This window comes from Toxorhynchites rutilus, chromosome 2, assembly GCF_029784135.1.
Source record: "Toxorhynchites rutilus septentrionalis strain SRP chromosome 2, ASM2978413v1, whole genome shotgun sequence".
Classification (NCBI taxonomy): domain Eukaryota; kingdom Metazoa; phylum Arthropoda; class Insecta; order Diptera; family Culicidae; genus Toxorhynchites; species Toxorhynchites rutilus.
The window spans coordinates 234,469,019-234,493,863 of record NC_073745.1 but is presented as its reverse complement, the minus strand read 5'-3'; the positions used below and the strand labels follow the sequence as shown (position 1 = coordinate 234,493,863).

Sequence of the window (24,845 nt, the reverse complement as noted above, 5' to 3'; positions counted from 1 at the left end):
CATTGTGGCGAATTTTGCATTTGGACTTGCACCTACATCCATATAAAGTCCAACTGGTACAAAAATTAGAGCGTGGTGACCATGGAATGCGTCGGGCATACGTCGATTGGGTGAACGAACAACAGCAGCAAAATGCTGAATTTTCGCATCGATTTTTCTTCAGCGATGAGGCACATTTCGAGCTCGGTGGCTATGTGAACACCCAAAATTTCCGTATATGGGGCTCATAAAATCCACACATGATTGTTGAGAGGCCATTGCATCCACCAAAAGTCACTGTTTGGTGCGCATTATGGTCTGGTGGAGTCATCGGGCCGTATTTCTTTGAAAATGAGGACGGCGAGACGGTAACTGTGAATGGTGAGCGCTATGGCCGCATGTTAACCGATTTTTTTTTGCCACAAATTGAAGATATGGATACGGATGACATGTGGTTTCAGTAGGACGGCGCCACGTACCACAAAACACGACCGAACATGGCCATATTGCGAACGAAATTTGAGGGACGCATAATTTCGCGTTTTGGTGATGCCAATTGGCCGTCCAGATCATGCGATTTGAACCCGCTAGACTTTTTTTGTGGGGTTATGCGAAAGACCGTGTCTATGCCAACTCTCCGCAAACTCTTGAACATTTGAAAGACAACATTCGTGAAGTTATGACCGAGATACCGCCCCATATGTGCCGAAAAGTCATCGAAAATTACCTGTTCCGGATCAAGGTGTGCGAGGAAGCCCTAGGTGGACATTTGAATGATGTTGTATTTCACACATAATGGCATAAACCAAACTTTAATTTGAAATAAAAGTTTCATCGAAATTCGAATTCTAAGTGTGTTTTATTCCAATTTACTTTCGGAATATAAAGTTGGAAAACCCTGTATATTGAATTCAATTGAATTCGGAAATTGTTTCATTCAATTAATTTAATCAATACAAACAAATGATTGTTAAGCTAAGGTAGTCTCACGTCAACCTTGCGGCTATATCATAGATATAACCCACTCTTTTTTTTCATCAATATTTCTGGAGTAAAATGAGTAAACTCTCCGCTGATTCGATAAACTACAATAAAAGTAATGGTTAAACACTTACGAAAAATACCCAAAAAATTACTTGATAACAATGATAACCTAATTTTCTGCAGAAGTAAATTTACATCGAACCTGTTCTTCGTAGATTACTTTCGACGTGGGACTACGTCTAACCGAAATATATAGGGGATAAAATGAAAACCTAAACACAGAATATCCAGAGAAAAATGGAAGATTTCGAATGCTTATAACTCGAACATTTCTCATTAGATTGGAAAGATGTATGCACTGATTGATAGATAAACATGAAGCTGTGAAATGTTTTGAAGGTGTTTTTATAAATGTTATACCAAAAATTCATTATAAACTTGATTGTTTCTATCAACCAAATTAAAGCTCTCGCAATCGCTCTACATTTTGTACTTATTTCTACAAAATCAGTCATTTCCATTTTCAATATCAAAACCAATTAACCTTATCAAAAGCTTTCATTTTATTTCTAGTACATTCTTGTAGGACCTTTTTAAACAAAGATTCTGTTTCTGTTTCAATAGAAATTTACCCCTTTGTCTTTGATGATGAATAACTCATTTAATGAACGCAAGCAGGGTTGCCAACTATAATTTTTAAAAATTGGGGAGAATGAAAATAAACATCAGGATAAATCAGGATAGCTCATATTGGGCTGTCCAAAAAGTTATTGTTGATTTTTGGGAAAACAAAAATATCATTTTCAATCAAAGCATTATATTTCAATTTTATATTCATAGTTCTGTTTCACAATCTTTCACCATCTTTCACACAGCTTAAATATTCTATCCTCCTAGAACATGTTTGCTTCCTCGTCGGAGACTGCTGCAAGCCATGCATATGAGAAACAGGTTGCTTGATAGTAGCTCATAAGACAGAATCCAATCCAAATCTCACCAGAAACAGAATATTTCTCCCTTCGGGCGAAGACCAGATATGTACAGGGTGGGCCATTTAAAGTGGAAGCATCTGGCAACCCCATAACTTTTGACAGAGATGTCAGATTAACAAATGTCATACCGCGTTGGAAGCGTCATTTCAGTACAATTTTAACCATGGAACAATACACACCTAAACAACGCGCTGAAATTGTTCAGCTGTACATTCAAAATAACTTCTCAATTGTGTTAACTAAACGTGCGTGGAAAAATAAAAATAAAGTTAAAACATCGCCTGGAGACGACACTATATGTCGATTATATGCCAAATTTATATCGTCTGGTAGTGTTGGTAATGCCAGTCATCTGTCCAGACAACGACCAAGACGTTTCGACGAGAATATTGATGCCGTTCGAGCCAGTGTTGCAGAGACTCCATCGACATCAGGTCGCCATCGTTCGCAAGAGTTAGGCATCTTTTTATTGCCATTTGTTCGTGAAAATGAATTGGACAATTACTGGTTCCAACAGGACGGCGCTACATGCCATACAGCGGCTGCCACGACCAAATTATTGCGCGAAATGTTCCCCGGAAGATTAATATCGAAAAACGGCGATTATGACTGGCCACCGAGATCACCTGATTTGACGCCTCCTGACTTTTTATGGGGATATTTAAAATCCAAGGTATACACTGGTAAACCAAGGACCCTGGCTGCGCTGAAAGACAATATCCGACAGGAAATTGCTGCCATATCGGCCAAAACATTGGGCAAAGTGATGGAAAATGTCGAAAAAAGGGCACATTTTGCGGTCAAGGCCAGAGGCGGTCATTTACGAGATATCATAATCAAAAAGTAGTTAGAACAAATCTCCTTGGAGCAAAATAAATGAATTTCAAAAAAAAAAAATTTTTAAATTCCACTTCTTTACTTTGCTATTGCAAAAACAAATCCTTCCACTTTAAATGGCCCACCCTGTAAAAGAATTAATAGCCTGGTATAAATTCTCGCATAAGCGGAAATGCTAGTGTTTCACCTGACTTCTTGATCGTTTATATTTTTTTTCCGAAAAACCTACAGCATCACTACAGTGCAGAGTTGCAGTTGCAATATTCAAATTTTCATTGAATTCATCATCCATGCTTTGGAATGAATCTTTACTCGACAAATGAGGAAAGCATAGCAGCAGTGGAAGACTTGTTGAATGTTTCCTAATTTTTATGATATTTAGCACTGTTATGAATATATTTACAATAGTCCCATCATTAAAATTGATTCTACTGTGAATCAGATGAACAAATTATATATAAAATCTTTTTAGATCGACTGAGGATTCAAAAATTTTCTCTTGAGTTATTTTCGAAAACCACGAAACAATAGTTAGAGGCGAATGAACTGCAAAGTTTAAAGCCTCTTAAAAACAAAGAAAGAAGAACGAAACAATTGAGGGTAGAGATAAAAAAAAGTTAAGTACAGATTTGCGTCTAGAGAATTTAGCTTAATGTATGATATATACAAGTGTGAACCGGAGAACTATCCTGAAAAAAAAACTTTGGCATGGAAACCAATTTATTTATTACGAATAATGTAAAGAGTATAAAAATCAGGAAAAATCAGGATCATTTCAGAAAAATCAGAATAAATTGAGTGTTCGTCTGGGTGTCAGGGAAAAAAATCAATAAAATCTTGTCAACAAATGGTATAACCAGTCATTTTGACCGGTCTTTAATTCTAGTGGTAATTTCGTTGCAATATCGTTATAAACAATTTCTGGTGGGAACTCCATCAAAATCTTTAAAAACCACAATTTTTAATCCACTTTAATCCACTTACAATAGCCAATTTAATTTCATCTCAACGTTGAAATTTTTTTTTTTTTTATTAATTCGTTTATTTTTACAGGCTCAGTTACTTAAGTTTAAAGGAGCCGAATTCTTTAATATAATTTTAAAACTATTTTCTTACATCTATGGTTAGTAAGGTGGAAAACCGATTACTCGCGGTGTACTCGAGTTTAGGAGGGTGACATATTTTTAGGAGAAGGATGGGATATAAGGAAATTGTAACAATGTTGATGAACACTCAATTTATAAATCTATTCGTATATCTATAGTGTATTTACATTTCAACTTATTCTACTATTTATAGCAAGGGGACGAATTACCCGCAAAGGAAGGAAAGGAGGGTATAAGGATGTAGGGACAATCACACACGAAGATCTATAGCTTTAAGGAAAACATATATATGGGACATGTAATCAAGGTCTAACCGAGCCAACACATCTCTCACCGGCACATTGGGCTGTCTTCCTCGGGCCCGAAGGGAGTTTTTTAAATTCGATCTGGCGACCAGATACATCTCGCACGACCAAACAATGTGCTCGATGTCGTGGTAACCTCGGCCACAAACGCAGAGATTGCTGCTGGCAAGATTGAAACGGAAGAGTAGTGCATCTAACGAACAGTGATTGGACATGAGTCGGGAGAAGGTGCGAATAAAGTCCCGACTCAAGTCCAGACTTTTGAACCACGGTTTGAGGCTAACCTTAGGGATAATCGAGTGAAACCACCGGCCCAATTCAGCTTCATTCCACTTTCGTTGCCAGTTAGCGATGGTATTTTTGCGGACTAAAGAATAAAATTCATTGAAGGCGATTTGACGCTGATAAATATCGCCTTCAATTGCACCTACCTTTGCTAATGAGTCAGCCCTCTCATTACCCGGAATGGAGCAATGTGAAGGGACCCAGATAAAGGTAATGACATAACAGCGTCTGGATAAAGCACTCAAAATTTCTCGTATTCTCTCAAGGAAGTACGGCGAGTGCTTTTCCGGCCTCACTGAACGGATAGCTTCGACAGAGCTAAGACTATCCGTTACAATGTAATAGTGTTCAACAGGTCGTGAGGCGACGCTGTCCAGCGCCCAATGAATTGCTGCCAATTCAGCAATATACACTGAGCAAGGATTCTGAAGACTGTGGGAGGTGCTAAAAAATTCGTTGAACACTCCAAATCCTGTGGACTCGTTTATAGTGGACCCATCAGTAAAGTACATATTATCACAATTGATACCCCCATACTTTTCATCGAAGATCGTTGGAGCGATCCTCGATCGTTGGTAATCTGAATATCCATGGATATCTTGCTTCATGGAGAGATCAAAATGCACAGAGGAATTGATGTAGTCAGGGAAACAAACACGGTTGGGAATATACGAAGAAGGATCAACCTGCATGGAGATGAATTCATGATATGAACTCATGAATCCGGAGTGAAAATTTAGCTCGATCAGCTGCTCAAAATTTCCGATCAGCAATGGGTTCATGACCTTACACCGGATGAAGAACCGAAGAGATAATAAATTGAAGCGATCTTTTAGTGGGAGTAGGCCTGCCAAAACCTCGAGACTCATGGTATGCGTTGAGGGCATACATACCAACGCGATACGGAGACAAAGATACTGAATTCGCTCGAGTTTAATGAGGTGTGTTTTGGCAGCTGATTGAAAACAGAAACTGCCATACTCCATCACTGAGAGAATAGTTGTTCGATACAACATTATAAGATCTTCTGGGTGGGCTCCCCACCAGGTGCCGGTAATTGTACGGAGAAAGTTTATTCTTTGTTGGCATTTTTTACTCAGATACCTAATATGGGCCCCCCAAGTACATTTGGAGTCGAACCAAACCCCAAGATATTTGAATGACATAGCATGAGTGATCGGTTTACCCAAAAGTTGAAGCTTTGGTTTTGCTGGTCTATGCTTCCTAGAAAAAACCACCATCTCTGTTTTCTCCGTGGAGAATTCGATCCCTAGCCCAATGGCCCAGGTTGAAAAATTGTTCAAAGTATCTTGTAAGGGTCCTTGCAGGTCAGATTCGTTTGGTCCTACGACAGACACCACTCCATCATCTGCAAGTTGTCTTAGGCTGCAATTTTGTGTAAGGCAATTGTCGATGTCGCTTACATAGAAGTTGTACAAAAGGGGGCTTAAACTTGAGCCCTGGGGGAGGCCCATGTAAGAGACCCGACTTACTGCCGAATATCCGTGAGAAAAGTTCAACTGTTTCTCACAAAGCAAGTTATATAACATATTATTCAATAGAGGCGGCAGACCCCGAGAGTGTAATTTGTCCCCTTTATGTCCAAGAATACTGAAGCCATTTGTTTTTTTTTCGGCGTAAGCCATTTGAATTTCTGAAGAAAGCAACGCAAGAAAATCATTCGTCCCCTTGCCCCTGCGGAACCCATATTGTGTATCTGAGAGTAGGCCATTCGTTTCAACCCATCGATCAAGGTGAAACAAGATCATTTTCTCCAACAATTTCCGTATACAAGACAGCATTGCTATTGGGCGGTACGAATTGAAGTCGGACGCGGGTTTTCCGGGTTTTTGAATAGCTATAACTCGTACTTGTCTCCAATCATCTGGAACAATATTATGCTCCAGAAACCAATTGAATAAATTTAACAAGCGATGTTTCGCCACATCAGGGAGGTTTTTCAGCAAGTTGAACTTAATTCTATCCGATCCCGGAGCAGAATTGTTACTCGAGAGCAGAGCAAGAGAGAATTCTACCATCGAAAACTCGGAATCAAGATCGCACCTACCTTGAGGTATATCTCGAACAATTTTTTGCACAGGAGCGGAATCAGGACAAACCTTCCGTGCAAAATTAAAAATCCATCGACGTGAATATTCTTCGCTTTCATTCGTTGAAGAGCGATTTCTCATGTTTCGAGCCACTTTCCATATTTCTTCATTGACGTTTCTCGTGACAAACCTCCCACGAAATTTCGCCAATAAGCACGTTTTTTCCCTTTGATTAAGTTTTTAAATTGATCTTCAAGGGCTAAATACGTTTGAAAATTTTCAGGGGTTCCACGTTTCCGAAAAGCTTTAAATGCATTCGATTTTTCTACATAAAGCTTGGAACATTGGCTATCCCACCATAGATTGGGAGGCCTTCGACGAATAGTGGTACCTGGGATGGGTTTCGTTTGAGCGCGAACCGCGCTGTCATAGATCAAACGAGAAAGGAAGTTATACTCCTCCAATGGAGGTAAACCATCTCTGGAATTGATGACTAGAGCAATCGCGTCCGCATATTTTTTCCAGTCAATGTGTCTTGTGAGGTCGTATGCAATGTTTATTGATTCAGAAGAATTCAACCCATTGGTGATAGAAATTTTGATTGGCAAGTGGTCACTACCGTTGGGATCCTGGATTACATTCCACTTGCAATCTAACGATAGTGAATTCGAGCAAAGCGAGAGGTCAAGAGCACTTGGGTTAGCAGGAGTTTTAGGTACACGTGTTGTTTCCCCAGTATTCAAAACGGTCATATTGAAGCTGTTACATAGGTCATATATCAACAATGAACGATTGTCGTCGTACTGTTCCCCCCAGGCAGTTCCGTTAGAGTTGAAGTCTCCCAAGATCAATCGTGGCTCAGGAAGGAGTGAGCACATGTCATCAAGTTGTTTGCGGCTAACCGCAGCTCTCGGAGGCCAATACAAGCTGACAATACAGAGGTCTTTGCCTCTGATGTTTGCATGACAAGCAACAGCTTCGATCCCTCCAATAGGTGGAAGGTCAATTCTAAAAAATGAGTGGCACTTATTGATCCCCAAAAGCACCCCTCCGTATCTATCATCACGGTCCAAGCGTATAATCGTAAATCGTGGAAAGAGATATCATCTCGCGAAGAAAGCCAAGCTTCGGACAGAGCAAAAACATCACAATTGTAGTTATGAATTGAAATTTTGAAGGTATCCAATTTAGGGATAAGACTACGACAATTCCACTGTAAAACAGTGATAACTCCGACCTCTCTATTTGAATTAGACATCAAGAGAGATAATCATTGCAAGGAGGGGCCATGTTTGCATCAATTGTTGCAAAATTGTCTTTAATACTGGAAGCATTGAGATGACAAGGGTTCTGATGGAGTCGGAAACATTAAAACACTTGAAGATTTGGTCCAAAAGGTCAGGCAACTTTATAAATCCCGATTGGGAAGTTGAACTGGACGGAATAACAGGGACAGTTGGGGTTTTTGATGTCCCCTCGAGTGCTGGGCCATTCGAAGGTGAATTATTCCCACGGAAACCAGGAGGAACCTGATTTTTCTTGTCCGCTGCACTCGATTTTTTAGGCATGCTAACAGAGGGTATCACCGGAGGGGCTTGTCCTTGAACTTTGGGAGTGGTCACATTTTTGCGCCGGGGATTCCCTTGGAAAATGAACGGTGTGCCCCCGTTAGCTGTGTCCGCTTCTATTTCGTCAACGGGCAACGTGGCGAAGACATTTTGTGTGTTGATTGGTTGTTGTTGTTGGGCCAGTGGAGAAGCGCCCTTTAAAATATCCGCAAAAGTGCGTTTCGAGCGTTCCTTCAAAGAGCGCTTCTGTTTCTCCCAGCGACTCTTGTAATTTTCACAAACTGAGAGCTCGTGTGGGGATCCCCCGCAATATGGACATTTATGCTCAGTCGCACTGCAGGATTTCCCCTCATGTTGCTCTCCGCAAGTGGCACAGCGCTCCTTGTTGGCACAATAATCCGAAGTGTGACCAACTGACTTGCATTTGTTGCAAGTCATGGGCTTTGGCACGAAGAGTCGCACAGGTAGTCTCAATTTGTCCACCATAACGTAGTCAGGGAGGGCGGCACCAGCAAAGGTGACTCGAAACGAGTCGGACGGCGTAAATTTAGTTTGGTCCCCATCATGGGAAAGTTTCCCGAGTTGGCGACAGTCCAAGATTTTCACTTCCATTGAGGGGAGCTTCTTGAACTTGCCTTTTCCTTCTGCTTTAATTTGTTCGCTCGTCAGACCCGTTTCAGTTATCACCCCCTCAATTTCTACGTTATGGGAGGGTTTAAATGTTCGATATTCGAGAGTGAAATGTTGATCAGCAACAATCTCGTTTGCATGTTTCCGTTCATTCACGACAACTCGCAATTTGTTCGGTCTAACCCTGCGAATTACAGATACAGAAGTGTATCTGGCCAGATCTTTCATGATCTGAATCACGTTAAGGCTTTTTCCTTTCGGTTTTGGCCGGAGGAAAACAACCCAAGGGCCAGTTCCAGGTGCATCTTCTGGATAAACTCTGACACGTGGAGCGGAGACAACAGAGGGGGAAGACGAGGACGAGGACGAGGACGAGGATGAGGATGAGGACGAGGACGAGGATTGGGTTGGATCGGAAGCATCAGAAGGGGGAAGTGAAATCGATGATGGGAGAGGGGGAGTGGAAGTAACAGTGGGTTGAGAAGGGAGGCTTGCAATTTTCTTAGAGGGGGGCTTGGTAGGATGAGCGGATTCGTCCCCAGAAGAATTATCTTCCTTATGAGGGACTCGTTTATGTTTTTTCCCAGATCTTGTATGAGATTCATTATCGGAGATCTCCATCTCTGGAGATCCTCCACTATTCTCCATTTTACAAAAATTTCTGTCTTATTTCTAATTTATTATTGATTTTAACAATAATCTTAAAAAAAAATAGCAAAAAAAAATTATGATAATAATATCAAACAATGAACAAATGAATTGAATAATAATATTAACAATAAATAAGTGTACCTAAATATATAAGTTGTTCCAATAATGCGCTCTACTGCCCTAATCAGGGAGAGACGGAGGCTACGCGCTACGGAGACAACACAATAGCGCAAGAATAGCTTACGCAGCCACGTGATGATGAATCCCGTTTGCGACAGTCACGCGATGGCGATCCCGTTATGCCGAATCAGTTCAACAGCCGCAATCCGGCTCGCTGCAAGAGCGCTGCTTCCTTTGTTCCTTCGTTCCACTTCACAAAAGGTCAGGTCGAAAGCGGACAGCAATGACCTTCACTCGTACACGATTCACTCGTACCAATAGCACAATAGCAAAAGTGGCAACGCACAATACCGACACTGAACTTTACTCGTCAAGAGTTGGATAGCGAATGAACGTTGATATATATAATAATATTTTTCTTCTTGAATTTGTTTTTAAACTGACTGTATATAATTGAGTCAGACCTGTATTTCACTAACGATTCAAACAAGAATCAACGAATTAATAAAAGAATAAAGAATGATATGTGTGAGTGGCTATTTCACCTTCACACTGGAAAAATGATCGATTTTTTAACTTTTTTTTAAAATTTATCCTTTTTTTAATTTGTGTAATAAAACCGTTCGCTACAACTTGGACAACAATAAGTTACGCCACGATATTTTCAGAAAAACTGTGATTGTAGCGGTATGTGGACGCAGGGAATAGGCATATTTCTCAGCGTGACCAATTTGCCCCCGCTTCCACTAGGTGAACAACATTCGTCATCGATTTTTCTTAGGTTGGAAACAATGTGAAACAATATCCCATATTGTCTAGTGGTTAGGATATCCGGCTCTCACCCGGAAGGCCCGGGTTCGATTCCCGGTATGGGAAAACCTTTTTTTTTGGGGCTGGCAAGTGGATATACCAAACAAAGTAGGGAAAATAACTGATTTTGGAAAATGAATAAATTTTTTTTCAGTAGATAACTTTAGTCATTGGCATCTCGCGTTATATAATTGCGATCGGTTATGCTAGGTGATCAGGTTTCTTACTAAAAACAGATTTCATTTTTTGTGATCGCTTGTCTCGGTAAGGCTAGTGAGGGAGAAGGGGGACGTTTGGAGGTCCGTCGAAGAAGTACTCCAGCATAAAATTATGGAGAACTGTATCAATGGCACCACTGTGTTGACGTATAACTAAGAGATTAATTAATTCAATGGCCCTGAAAGGGATCGATGATGGTTTTGTAGATGTTGTTTAATTGTTTGTTTTCTTAATAGTTGTTTGATACATTTATGAACTAGTAACGTATAGCATATGAAACAAATATTAGAGAATTCCCAATTTAATTGGCATTGTTATACATATTAGCATATCACAAATAGTTATAGTTACAGCAAATTTTGACGCAACTCTCTTCGATTTTGTTGAACCTTGGTACACATGATGGAAGCTACCATTTTAATTATAATCAATTAATTATATTTCGAGAACGACTAGTCCTAGAAAAAAAGTTATAAATAGTATTTCATGTAGATTCGCATTTAAATTTTATTTTTTATGTTACTTTTCTTAAATGGTTACGATTTTACAAATTATTAAAATTTCAATTTTTTTTTAGAAATTCATATCTCTATTATGATGAGTTTACCATGGCACCACTGTACGTCGAATTTTGTTAAATTAGAAGGGCTTTTCAATAAAGATATGCAAAAAAACATCGAAAGGGAGGTGTTTTGAGATATAAAAGACTCTGATATTAAATTCAATTTTTGAGGAAAATCTTGTAAAGTTCAACAGTACAATGTTATTATTTTCCAACAACTTTGTCAAACATCATATTTTAATCAGACATCTGGATTTTGTATTATGATTTTTCGAAAAAAAGATCAATGATTTTGAATACGCCCTTCCAAAAAATCAACCGTAATTCACTTTGGTCATGTGATAATGAAAATTGTGATTTCGGGTAGTTTCCATCATAAGTACCAAGTTTTAAAAAAAATCGGAGAGGGTCGGGTCAGCGGCCGGCTGATTTGGGGTGGAGTTGCTTCATGTCGTCCAAACAGTTTCATAGAAACATGACATGTTTTTTTTTTAAATTTGGTATCCTACATTCCCTCCCTGTTCAAGTGTACAGGTAGAAATTTTAGACGTTTTTTCCGATCTCTGAATATTGTAACTATCCATTATTTCATAATATCTTTATTAATCATGTATGAAAAATGAAAAACATATAGAAAATGAAAAAAGTTACTAGTTAGAAGTGCAAGGAGCCTGCTGGTAAAAAAAAAAATAGCGGCCGTTTGTGAAAAAAATTAGCACAATTTTATGACAATTCCAATATTTTTTCATATTAAAATTTAAATAAAATAAGTAAAAAAACGTTTTAAGTTAAACGGTTTAATTGTGATTAAACATAATAATGTGCTAAAAGCTAGAAAATAATTAGGCACGTAGCAGTTAGCAGTTATCACACCTCTCCTTCATTAGTCTAGGGCATTGATAAGACTAAAATAAAATTGTGGGACATATGATGAAGTCACTAATTGTGGTAATTATGTGCCTAATTATTTTCTAACTTTTAGTACATATTATGTTTAATAACAATTAAACCGTTTAACTTAAAAAGTTTTTCTACTTATTTTATTTTCTAGTTTTTAGAACACTATCTGTTTCATTAGAATATTTCTCTACAATAAAACCATTGTACTGTATTCTATCAGTCAAATAATTTCCTTTGACACCGATATTGAGTGGATTGCAGAAAATACATAGTGTGTTCTCCAAGTCAAGTTCGTTCGTTTGATACACATAGCTCAATCAACCTTTTTTTTTTTAGATGATATGGAATCAGCTATTTTGTAGCGGCGGCCAAATTGGATTTTTCAAGATAAGCAGTTTTCAAATGGCACCAGAGATAAAGGTATTTTATAAATTCGGTCAGTTCCTATTGGTCAAATTTATATTAATGTGGGACAACCCTACAGACATACAAACATATATACAAACAGTTCAAGCTAAATCAAACCATTCAATAAAGTAATAAAGCTATTTTGTGATTGCGGCCATCTTGGATTTGGATTTTTCATGATCTACATGATCTACTATTCAAGCCCTCTCATTTGATACCCATATTAATCGGGTTTTGAGAGAATACGTATCCCGCCATTTGGTAGTGGCAGCCATCTTGGATTTGCATTTTTCATAAATAACTGTGTTCTACTATTCAAGCCCTTTCATTTGATACCCATAATAATAGGGTTTTGAGAAAATATGTAGACCGCCATTTTGTAGTGGCAGCCATCTTGAGTTCACATTTTTCATAAATTACTGTGTTCTACTAATCAAGCCCTTTCATTTGATAACCATATTAACGGGGTTTTGACATAATATGTAGTCCGCCATTTGTGGGGATACCATTGACCAAACCACATGCACATGCACAATAGTACCGGAGACAATCCATGGGTTTGAGACTTTTCTGAGGTATGAACCGCAAGAGTTCTTTCTGCAGCTCAAATCTTCTGAGCGATAGGATTTTCACACCACATAATTCAGTATTGATTTGGAAGTGGATTCCAATTGTGTTTGGGTATACTTTTCTAAATCAGATTTACCTGTAATAGTCCGTAATCTAATAAATCTCATATGCAGCACTTAGTCTCATAATCATCACTTGATTCTGTGAGACAAAGGTACTTCTGGCGCAAAGGTACTTCTGGCGCCAATTTCCTCAAATACCATGGTTCTGAAGTCTGTGTTGGGGAAACACATTTCAGCCGAAACAAAAATGCCGCCGACTTACATCTATTTGCAATGCCAATTTCCCTACGATCCATGGATTAGAAGTCTGTGTTAGGGAAACACATTTCAGTCGGAACAAAAATGCCCTTGACTTACATGTATTTGCAATGCAGATTTCTCCAACGCTGCTTGGTTTTGAAGTCTGTGTTAGGGAACACATTTCGGTGAGAACAAAAGTCCCTATACTTTCATCTATTTGCAATGCCGATTTCCCCAAGGCTGCTTGGTTTTGATGGCTGTGCTGGGGAATCCGTAAATCGGGCCAATCAAAACGAGGCAGTTAGGGCGTTTGGATAACGCTTAACATTTTACAGTTATTCAATTGTTTATCTGATGAAAAACAACATTTTATTAATTGCGATAGAAGCGCAGAAATATTCCCTATCAATTGATGCAAACATCTTTCCGATCCAGTAAGAAATATTCGAGTTATAAGCATTCGTAATATTTCATTTTCTTCCTGCATGTTCTGTGTTTAGGTTTTCATTTCACCCCCCATATACTCCGGTTAGACGTAGTCCCACGTCAAAAAACCAAAGAATTTGGATTCGTCAACAACATTGAATTTCCTATAAAAATCAGGACAATTGTTAGATTATGAAGAATAAATCAGAACGCCTTAAAAGCATATCAAAATCAGGACATTTCCAGGTAAATCAGGACAGATGGTATCCATTGGTAGTGGCAGCCATTTTGGATTTGCATTTTTTATGTGCTCTACTAGTGAAGCCCTTTCATTCGATACTCATATTGTTGGGGTTTTGGAAAACCCATATCGATGCGGTTTTGAGAAAATATGTGATCCGTCATTTTGTAGCTGCCGCCATCTTGGATTTTCATGATCATGAAATACGCAGTTTTATAATGACTACAGAGATAAAGAGCTTTCCTGCTAAAAGCACTTGATTGACAAATCACAAAACCAAATGTATTATATGGATATTTTATGGATAGAAAACATTAAAATAAACTCTTTCGCTTGAATGTAATTTTCAATTCCAAAGGGAACTGGCAGATTATTTTCCAGCAACGATTGGATATTTCCACATTTTCCTCGATACTGGAAGCCCACCAGTGGTTAATACTAACTCGATAACCACCTGTTAATAGCACTTGATTGAAAAATATTTGGTCACAGTGTTACATGGATAGAAAACATTCAAATAAACTCTTTCACATGAATGTGTTTTTAAATTCCCAAAGGAACTGGCAGATTATTTTCCAGCAATGATTAGATCTTTCCGGAACTTTCTCGATGCTGAATGGCATCCAAACGGAAAGAATTCTGCGCGTGTATGTGTCGATCCTCCGCCGTCCACCTCCTCCAGCACGCTAGGCAACGATGTTGTCTTGTCGATGTCCTCACGAAAAATGAATGCGTCTCACCACCAGAATATCGCTTAAGTATGCTTTTTGTGCGAGATTGAATCGAGAGAAGGTGTGGTTTACGATGGCAATTTGGAAGGCAAACTAGAGGGGAATGAACTCTATGAACTCGAAACTTTCGGCGACTGAGCAATAATCGAATTCGTGCGCATACAATATTGGATACGGAAATATCCTACTGATGGGGAAGAATAATCTTCAGAAGCTTTCCTGCTAATTACACTTGGTTGAAAAATTACAAAATCAAATGAATTTGATCGCTGTGTTACATGGTTAGAAAACATTAAAATAAACTCTTTCACATGAATGTATTTTTAAATTCCCAGAGGAACTGGCAGATTATTTTCCAGAAATGATTAGATCTTTCCGGAACTTTCTCGATGCTGAATGCCATCCAAACGAAAAGAATTCCGCGCGTGTATGTGTGTGTGTAGCGATGTCTTCCCGGGGAATCGTTTGTGGCATCACTCTCCTCCTGATGGATTCCCTTCTGGCCTAAGGTGCACAAACAGGCTCTGACACCGTTCATCCGCGCTTTCGTGATAAACGAAGAGCTTCATCACAACAGCGACAACATGCTCCAATCGCTGTTCAATTATAACTGAGTGGGATTTCCGAGCGGCGCTCGCTTATATACCGATTGGTGATTTCAATAGTCTGTTTCGAGAACAATTTTAAGGCTATTGAAACAAGTTTTTGGATCAAAAAGTAACAAGTATATAACGCGTAGACATTTTATCTTTCGAATGAATGAAACCATTTCGAACGCCCTCGACGCCGCCTTGTTCTGGATTTGCCACCAAAGCAGTTTGTATAAAGAACAAACTTTTTTCTTCTGATGCCGTTTTGCGATTGCGTTTGCCACTCGCCACTCGCTGCAACTGCCTGTTGTCTTGATGTCCACCGAACCGAATGTGTTCTGTTCCGAATGCGGGTTTTCTTATCGTCGCGAGCAGCTTTGCCAGCTAACTCGATCACTTCGGCGGCCGAAACTATATAACGCCGGCTAGGTGGACTGGTGCACTGGTACTAACGCGCTCGGCCTAGCTACCCTTGCGGGGAACTCCAGATCAAGGTTCGAGCGGGATTTTGCCTTTCCCTTCACTTTTCCTCCTTTGCCATATCCAACCATGGCTGCTTGTGTTGGTTTGTTGATGTGAGGTGATGCGAAACGATGTGGTGTACGGTTCGGATGAGAATGATCGTTACGGCAGCGGAGAGGGGATTTTTAAGCTGACTGGCTGGCTCGAGAATTACGCATGTGTGAGACTGCGACCAATGTTTCCCTCATTTTTTTCTTTTTCCTTTCCAATCGTGCTTCATTCTATTTCGCTGCTGCTCTGGTTGCCCGTTTTGGTCGGTACGATTTGAGGAGCACAAAATGGCTGGTTTATATTTTGTTGTACGTCGTTTGGTGGTAATGTTGCAATGGTCGTCATAGTAGCCCAAATATATGCAGTGACAATGACAAATTGCAGCTCTGCTTTCAATGTGGGGTCATAATTTGGATCTCTATGTTTACAAAAATGTCCAACTAAATAAGTCGCATTACATGTCCGTCCAATTAGCTAAATGTCGAACTAATTGTAGATTACTGTACTTTAAATCTGGAAACAATTTAAGAATTGGTGAAAATTGAATAATCAGGAAAGTCCCCAACTATCAATAAGCTCAGAACAACTGCCAAATTCACATACTCATCAAATCCTGGCAAACAAATTATGAAAACATCAATTTGTGTTTTATTATTATTTTGGATAATGTTTTAGAAAGCATTGAACTTTATTTCCTAAACTCTTTTTTGGAAGGTTTAATGGCCCTGAAAAGCGCCTTGTTTTATGGAATGGTTCCAATTTAGAAAACTTAGTACTCGTGGTTTTGAAAAAAACCATTTCGAACGCCCTCGAAGCCGCCTTGTTCTGGATTTGCCACCAAAGCAGTTTGTATAAAGAACAAATTTTTTTCTTCTGCTACTTGATGCCGTTTTGCGATTGCGTTTGCCACTCGCCACTCGCTGCAACTGCCTGTTGTCTTGATGTCCACCGAACCGAATGTGTTCTGTTCCGAATGCAGGTTTTCTTATCGTCGCGAGCAGCTTTGCCAGCTAACTCGATCACTCCGGCGGCCGAAGCTATATAACGCCGGCTAGGTGGACTGGTGCACTGGTACTAACGCGCTCGGCCTAGCTACCCTTGCGGGGAACTCCAGATCAACACGAGCGGGAACTCCAGATCAAGGTTCGAGCGGGATTTTGCCTTTCCCTTCACTTTTCCTCCTTTGCCATATCCAACCATGGCTGCTTGTGTTGGTTTGTTAATGTGAGGTGATGCGAAACGATGTGGTGTACGGTTCGGATGAGAATGATTGTTACGGCAGCGGAGCGGGGATTTTTAAGCTAACTGGCTGGCTCGAGAATTACGCATGTGTGAGACTGCGACCGATGTTTCGTTCATTTTTTTCTTTTTCCTTTCCAATCGTGCTTCAGTCTATTTCGCTGCTGCTCTGGTTGCCCGTTTTGGTCGGTACGATTTGAGGAGCACAAAATGGACCAACAAAAATGGGCACATAGTGTATTTGGACAATGCTTGATATTTCACAATTATTCAATTATTTATCTCAAGAAAAATGAAATGTTATTCGTTATGATAGATGCGTAGATATATTTCCTATCAAATGATGCAAAAACCTTTGCGATCTATTGAGAAATGCTCGAGTTATAAGCGTTCCAAATCTTGCATTTTTACCTACTTGTTCAGTGCCTAGTTTTCCATTTCACCCCCTATATCTTCCGGTTAGACGTAGTCCTACGTCAAAATCTTGTTGGATCAAGCGATAGACGAATATACAAAGAATTTTAATAATGATGTTGTAAATAATCGGTCCGGTTCGGTAATCATCCATGAATTCCTCAAAAAGTTCTTTGTTATTGAATTGTATGTTCTGCATTCTAGAGAGTGGTTAGCTCTTCCATAGTTGTGTAGCAAAAACTTTGAATCACACTTGCTACCATTATCATGCACACGAAATATTATCTCCATCAGATGCACAGATGCAGCTTCCGTGCCCAGCGGTGGCGCGATGCATCGCTTCAAAACCATGTCAAGTAATTCATTCTCTCTCGCTCTCTATCCCGGAATGCCGTGGGTTCCACCGGGAGTCATTTCGGGCCCCAAAGCTCTATGCGTATTTTCATTAAGCATTGTAATAACGACAATCATTCAGCAGGAATATATTGCGCTTCGGTCGGAAGCTGACGAAGCTTCCCGTCCGCTTTCTTCCATGATGCCCGCACTCCGGCAGCAGCAGCATAGTGCTTGTCGCTCGTTTGGAAATAGCAACATTATGAAATTATTTCCACTTACCTTTTTCCCATCATCGCATCATCATTCATTTTTTTTTCGTCGTCGTGAGACGAGAGCTCCCATCGAATAGAGTCGCTGTCTCTTTTAGAAGTAGAAAATTGGAATTCTAATATTTGAAAATTTCATCATGTTATCCTCTCCGCCTTCGCAAGCGGGGAAGTTTGACAAAACGAACGGTCCGTGGCTCAGTCGGAATAGCTCTCGAGAGGAATAGATGGAAGCCACCCTTTCTCCCTTGTTGCTATAAAGGAATTCCGTCGATTCCCCGCTCGAACTGTTTGCTGTTCAATCCTTCCAATGGGTTATTCTTTCGACAAGGAAAAAAGAGCCCGAGGCTCATCCCCGGATGGGGGAGTAGCTATGGAATTTTCGCCTTTTTCTCCACTTTGCATTCGAAGAAAGCGAAGATCGTTTCGCATATAGATAGATCTCCCTAGCCACCCTGCAAGCACTTTCAATGCCACATATATGAAAAGGTGCTTGAGATAATGTACATGAATAAACCATACATCAAATAAGTAGTATAACTAAGGCGAATTCTCCACGGCCGTGACGGAAGTGTTGCCAGATCGTGGTGGTCTTCTGGATATAACCGTCCGTTCCTGTTTTTTCATGGTGATTCCTTAGTTTTATGTTGACCCATCGTTTGGGACATATTCTCTAACACCGAGCTGCATTCACCATGATATCTGTAATCACTGCTCGGGATCAGCATCCATGGAGCAAAAATGGCAGTATATTCACTCAGCAATCTCGTTTCCATATTTCTATATCGTTATCGTTATCGTCAACCGCCTCCGCTCGCCACCCTCACACAGTAATGCAAGTTCCGATGATGGCTGATGGTTGCCGGATTTCGAACAGCGGATCCCCTCCCCATTACTCCCCCTTACTCACCACTATATCAACAAGGGAACAAAAACCTTCCACAGGAAAAAAAGTGTCAGTATCGACCTCTTGTGAAGATGTACGTCCCGGTTCTCCCTTTGGCTAGAAAACATTATCATCTTCTTGATGTTCGGATACTCAACGGCATTATACACACGCGGCGTGCCCAAACGAGGAGATCATATACACACATAACCGACCACCCACCCTCCCACATAGTGAAACACGTTCGTACACATATCCGATTTTTGGGGCGGGGGTGTTCCAGCAGCAGTAGCAGCGAAAATCCAATCGCAATAACCGAACGGCATCAGCATCAGCATCACAACGGAAGGATAAGCGATTCCTTGCAGCGGGGTTTGTGGACTCGGGGATCAATGACTCGGTTAGTGCTATCTTTGGCGGCCAAACTGAGCTGGGCTACTCAACGCTCGTTCCGTCAAAAATGTGTATCTCTGGGCATCACCAACATCGATGGTGATTATCGTCGATGATGATAATGTATGCATTGATGTTTTAGAGAGATATCCTATTTTTTTTTTGTTTTTCCCTTCACTTTTTACTTCCGTCACAGGAATGCCACTCCGAAAGGAGAGGGATGGGTAATGATATGAAATTCCTCTCGGAATCTGTTGTTATCGAGATATGATTCCGATACGGGATGGGGTTTTATATCGTAACGAGCATTTTTTATGGATAAAAAACGTCGATGAAGTTTTCAGCTGAATTGAATGATCAATTTAAAAAAAAAGTTGGTTCAGCCAAGTTTTATTGAAAGTCGATTGTTTATTGTGTAGTGATAGTTTTCAAAACCCACCCACCATTCTCTCAATATGTAATTTGAGCATTTGAGGATATCTCGGAAACGGTAGCGCGAGTTATTTTCCTGGTGATTTAGAATATATAAATGTATTAAAATATTTAAGCCATTTTAACAAAAAAAATACACAAAATTCACTTTGACTACATTCAGAAAAAAAAGCGAATTACGATTTCTTTTGTTCTTTCCCAGATTCTCCTTGTTCAGGAAATATATTTCTAATCAAATCAAAAAACACCGTCGAGTCTTTTTATACAGTTTCACTTGCTTCCTAGAACAAATAACATTTTTCTTCTGATTTTCAATTTTCCAAGAAATAATGATCGCATATAATAAGAATTCGGATGAATCGTTTACAAGGTTCATTTATTGCATTGGTGAAAAAAAATCAATTCTTTTTTTCAATTTGCATAAAATTCCGAAAATCTGGTCTGTGGTCATTTCTATGCAATTTTTTCGTGGTAGTTTCAATTGTTCTTGAATACAGTGATAGACATTCGTTTAGCCGCACTTAAAAAAAAACTTGAAACACTTACAAAATAAATAGGAATGTTCTTTTTATCGGGATACTTATTTGCTGTAGTGATAGTATATTTAAGTCACTTTTATTGAAAGGACGTGCGTCACAATCACACACACACAATGCGGCATCGGTGGATATAAACATTCAAACGACGTTTTTTCCCGAGACATACGTTTAGCCGCAGGGCATAAAAATCGAGTTTTCGCATAATCACCAAGCCTTTATCTGTGTTTTTTGAAAAAAAATACTTGGGAATGTTCAATTTACAAGACGTTATATTGCTGACGGAAACTGGACTAAACGATAGCATCAATTCACTGCAAATTTTCGGATCATCGTACAACGTTTTTCGATGTGATCGATGTTCTCTGAATAGCGACAAGCGTAATTTTGGCGGTGTACTGATAGCTGTCGCCAATCGACACGTGAGCACACGCATCGACACGCTTAACGGAAATCGGCTGGAGTAAGTGTTTGTTTCTGCGAATATTCGGGGCCATCGTTTCCTGATGTGTAACATTTACATTCCACCCGATAAAAGCCGGGACGTTGTTTTGATGGAAGATCATATCGCCACCGTCCGTGAACTAAGTGTGTCCGCCAACTCCGAAGCTATCATTCTCGCTTGTGGCGACTATAACCAGCCGCGTTTAGCATGGTCTAACGACGACAATAGCTTACGTCTCGACAACCCGATACTTTTGACTCCGGCGAGCGCAGCGCTGATTGACGGAATGGATTTCTTGAACATTAATCAAATTAATGCACAACTAAATCACCTGCGCCGTACTTTGGATTTGGTTTTTGAATCCGAAGGAAGCCATGCTGAAGTATTGACCGCCGTTGATTCACTAGTGTCCGTAGATCCTCATCACCCTCCTTTGACCATTCGCTTCAACGCACCAGCTAAATCAGTGACTTCGCTTCCAGTGGGAAATGTAGAAGAAAGGAAAATAAATTACCGCAAAATTGATTTTGACAGCCTTTCTGCCCATCTGTCCGGTTCTGATTGGAGTTGTATCTAAGATTGTACGAACGTCCATGACATGACATTCAAATTTTGCGACATCATTCGCCAATGGCTGATTGCGAACGTTCCTTTGAAACGGTGCCCAATTTCACCTCCTTGGAGTACGCCTCTCCTCCGGAGGGCGAAGCGTGTAGGCAATCAATGGCAGCGACGTATGCGAACTCATCGATCCAACTTTACAAAAGTCAATTTCAAACATGCAAGCGATGACTACAGACATCTAAATGCTGCACTCTACAAATCACATGTATTAAGGGTGCAGTTTGGTCTACGTCGTGATCCAAAATACTTCTGGAGCTTTGTCAATAGCAAACGCAAAAACCCAATAGTTTCGTCCAATTTAGTGTATGAAGACAAGGAATCCAATGATGAAGCCGAAGCGTGCGACTTCTTCGCGAGACATTTTGCTTCCGTCTTTCAACCCGAGCCATCTAGCGATTCCGATGCTGAACTGGCTGCGTCTAACATCGTTGCGGATGCAGTAGATTTGGATACGTTTGAAAAATTACCTGCAATGATCATCCACGCCTCCAAGAAATTGAAGAATTCATTTTCTCCTGGACCGGATGGTATCCCTGCATCTGTCTTCCGTCGCTGCATAATTGCAGTTGCAGAGCCGCTTGCCTTCAATTTCAGACACTCGTTTGAAAGAGGAGTATTTCCCATGTGCTGGAAAGAATCATATATGTTACCTGTACACAAAAGTGGGGATCGACGTAATGTGAAGAACTATCGTGGAATGACCAGCCTCCCCGCTGCATCGAACATTTTTGAGATTATCGTCAGTGATCAAATTCTACATACTACTAAGTCCCACATTTCGTCCGATCAGCACGGTTTCATTCCCGGTAGATCCGTAAGTACCAATCTGTTGGATTTCACCAGTACTTGTTTCGAAGCTTTAGAACAAAAGGCACAGGTAGACGTGATCTACACAGTCCTAAAGGCAACCTCTGATAAGATCGACCACAAAGTGCTACTGTGTAAACTATCACTGATGGGCGCATCGAACAGATTGTTGTCGTGGTTGTCGTCGTACCTTACTGATAGGAAGCTTCGTGTCAAGCATGGCTCTAGCGTATCATCATCGTTTGTGAGCGTATCTGGTGTCCCACAAGTAAGCAATTTGGGGCCTTTATTGTTCGTGTTATATTTCAATGACGCTGCATCTTCGTTAGGCTTCAAGAACAAACTTATGTATGCTGATGATTTGAAGATCTATGTCGTGGTACGTTGCATTGGGGATTGTCTACGTCTTCAAAGGCTACTCGATGAGTTTGTTCACTGGTGCCGCAAGAACAAACTTGTTATTAGCATCGGTAATTTCCATGTAATGACCTTTCATCGATCCAAGGACCCAATCATTTTTGACTATCACATCGTTGAAAATGTTCTTGAGAGAGTAGATGAAGTGGTAGATCTTGGCGTAGTGCTGGATCCTAAACTTTCCTTCCATTCTCATTACACCTGGACCATATCTAGGGCAAACCGACAACTTGGTTTTCTATTCAAGATTGCCAAAGATTTCAAGGACCCGCATTGCCTAAAAGCATTGTATTGCTCACTTGTTCGCCCGATCCTGGAGAATGCATCTGCTGTTTGGGCTCCTAATGATGTCACGTGGAACCTAAGGATTGAACGAGTGCAAAAGAGGTTTGTACGGCTTGCGCTCAGAAATTTACCGTGGCGTGACTCATTGAACCTACCAGCATATGCTGACAGGTGTCGCTTGCTTGGACTTGAAACACTTGATCGGAGACGAAAGATTCAACAAGCGACGTTTGTAGTTAAACTACTCAATGGCGATATCGACTGCTCTTATCTCCTATCGCTTTTGGACTTTCGAGCCTCGGGTAGGATGCTGAGATACCGATCCCTAATGCAGCCGGGATTTCATCGTACTTTGTATGGATACAACCAACCTGTTTGTGCAATGATCCGCATGTTTTCGTCCGTTGAATCAGTGTTTGAATTTGGAATGTCCACGTCACAATTTGTTAATAGTATAAGAAGACTGCATGTATTTTAAAACGTAATAGATTATTCATTAAGACTATTTCTGTCAGATGAATCAAATAATAATAAAGAAATAAATATTAGATGTGCAACGTAAGAAGTTGGTCAGATTAGTGATTTACGTAGAATTTAAAGGAATGGCGAAAAGCAGCCGAAGCTGACCGCCACCCATAAGCAGAACCTTCTCATTTTCACCCGGAAATACATGGAATGGAAACTAGAATGGAGAAATAGTGTATTTTCGGGCGAAAAAAGTTCAATTTGGATGGTCCGGACTGTTACAGTTGCTATTGGTACAATTTAAGTCAACGGCATGCCGTGAGATCGAAGCGAAACTTTGGGGGCGGAAGTTTGACAGTGTGGGGAGCCGTTTCCTATCACAGCAAGCTTCTCATTTGTTTCATTTTCACCCGAATGAACTCCGAAAAGAATTGAAGATACTTAGATACTGGATGACAATTTGACAACATTTCCAGTCTCAAGGCAGTAATTCAGGAGTGTTGGGCTATAATCAATACTTTAAAAGCTGTCTGACTCGATGCCAAATCGAGTTTTCAAAGTGATCCGAAATGGAGGTGGACATACTAAATATTAGCTACCGATGGGACTCGAAATTTGCCGCACAAATTTTCTTTTATTGAAATTTTAGGATGCGGCTAAACGAATGTCCACTCTGATTCTCCATATTTGAATTACTTAGAAAACAAAAAGTGAATTTATAGTTTTTTTTGGAATGAATTTGATGAAAATAAACAATAATAGTCTTTTATGAACAAAACTGTACAAAGAATTGACTTATATTTAAAAATATTGAGGAAAAATAGGGTGCGGCTAAACGAATGTCTACCACTGTAGACAAAGTAAGCAAAAGAAAAAAATTGGAAAGTTATTCCGATTTTTTGATGTAGTATTAGTGAATCACATGTTGTGCCAGTATATAACAAAAAGCATAATACACAAGCTAACGATACACCGAGCATGCATAGCAAGAGTTTGTTTTTCTTCTTAGTGTTATATGTAGCTATGACAGTTTTCGTGCTTTATCCAGTTGACAAACACACGTTCACAGGCGAGTATATATGAGGGCGGGTCGATAAGTACTTAGCCTCATCGCCCGATGGTGTCAGTATCGCACGAGAGATTACTTATCGTGTAGTAGGGTAGGGCAGGGCTAGTTGGTCACTTTTTAAAAAAATTGGCTATAACTTTGTAGTACGTTTTACGTTAGAATGTTATGTACCACAATGAAGCTTACCTTTTACCCTTTCAATGAAAAATAACCAAAGAATCAATTATTTGACATTTTTCTTTTATTTAACGTCTTTATATTTCAGAATAAATTGACCAACTAACCCCACACACGGGGTAAGTTGGCCAATAATAGGCATGTTTTTTTGATAATAAATAATAAACGTTTTCCATTAGAAGTTTCCTTCATTATAAATTTATCAATTAAATCAAAACAAAAACAGTTAACTAACAGAATGTAGCAAGTAAAAAACAGATGAATGAAAATTTCA

At 39.9% G+C, this 24,845-nt stretch overlaps 1 non-coding gene across 1 annotated transcript; it reads left to right on the top strand.

The window, feature by feature from the left end:
- The first annotated feature begins 10,312 nt into the window (after positions 1–10,312).
- Positions 10,313–10,384, top strand: Trnae-cuc (transfer RNA glutamic acid (anticodon CUC)). Its single transcript has one exon. It is a non-coding gene; the product is annotated as a tRNA-Glu (tRNA).
- Positions 10,385–24,845: the final 14,461 nt, after the last annotated feature.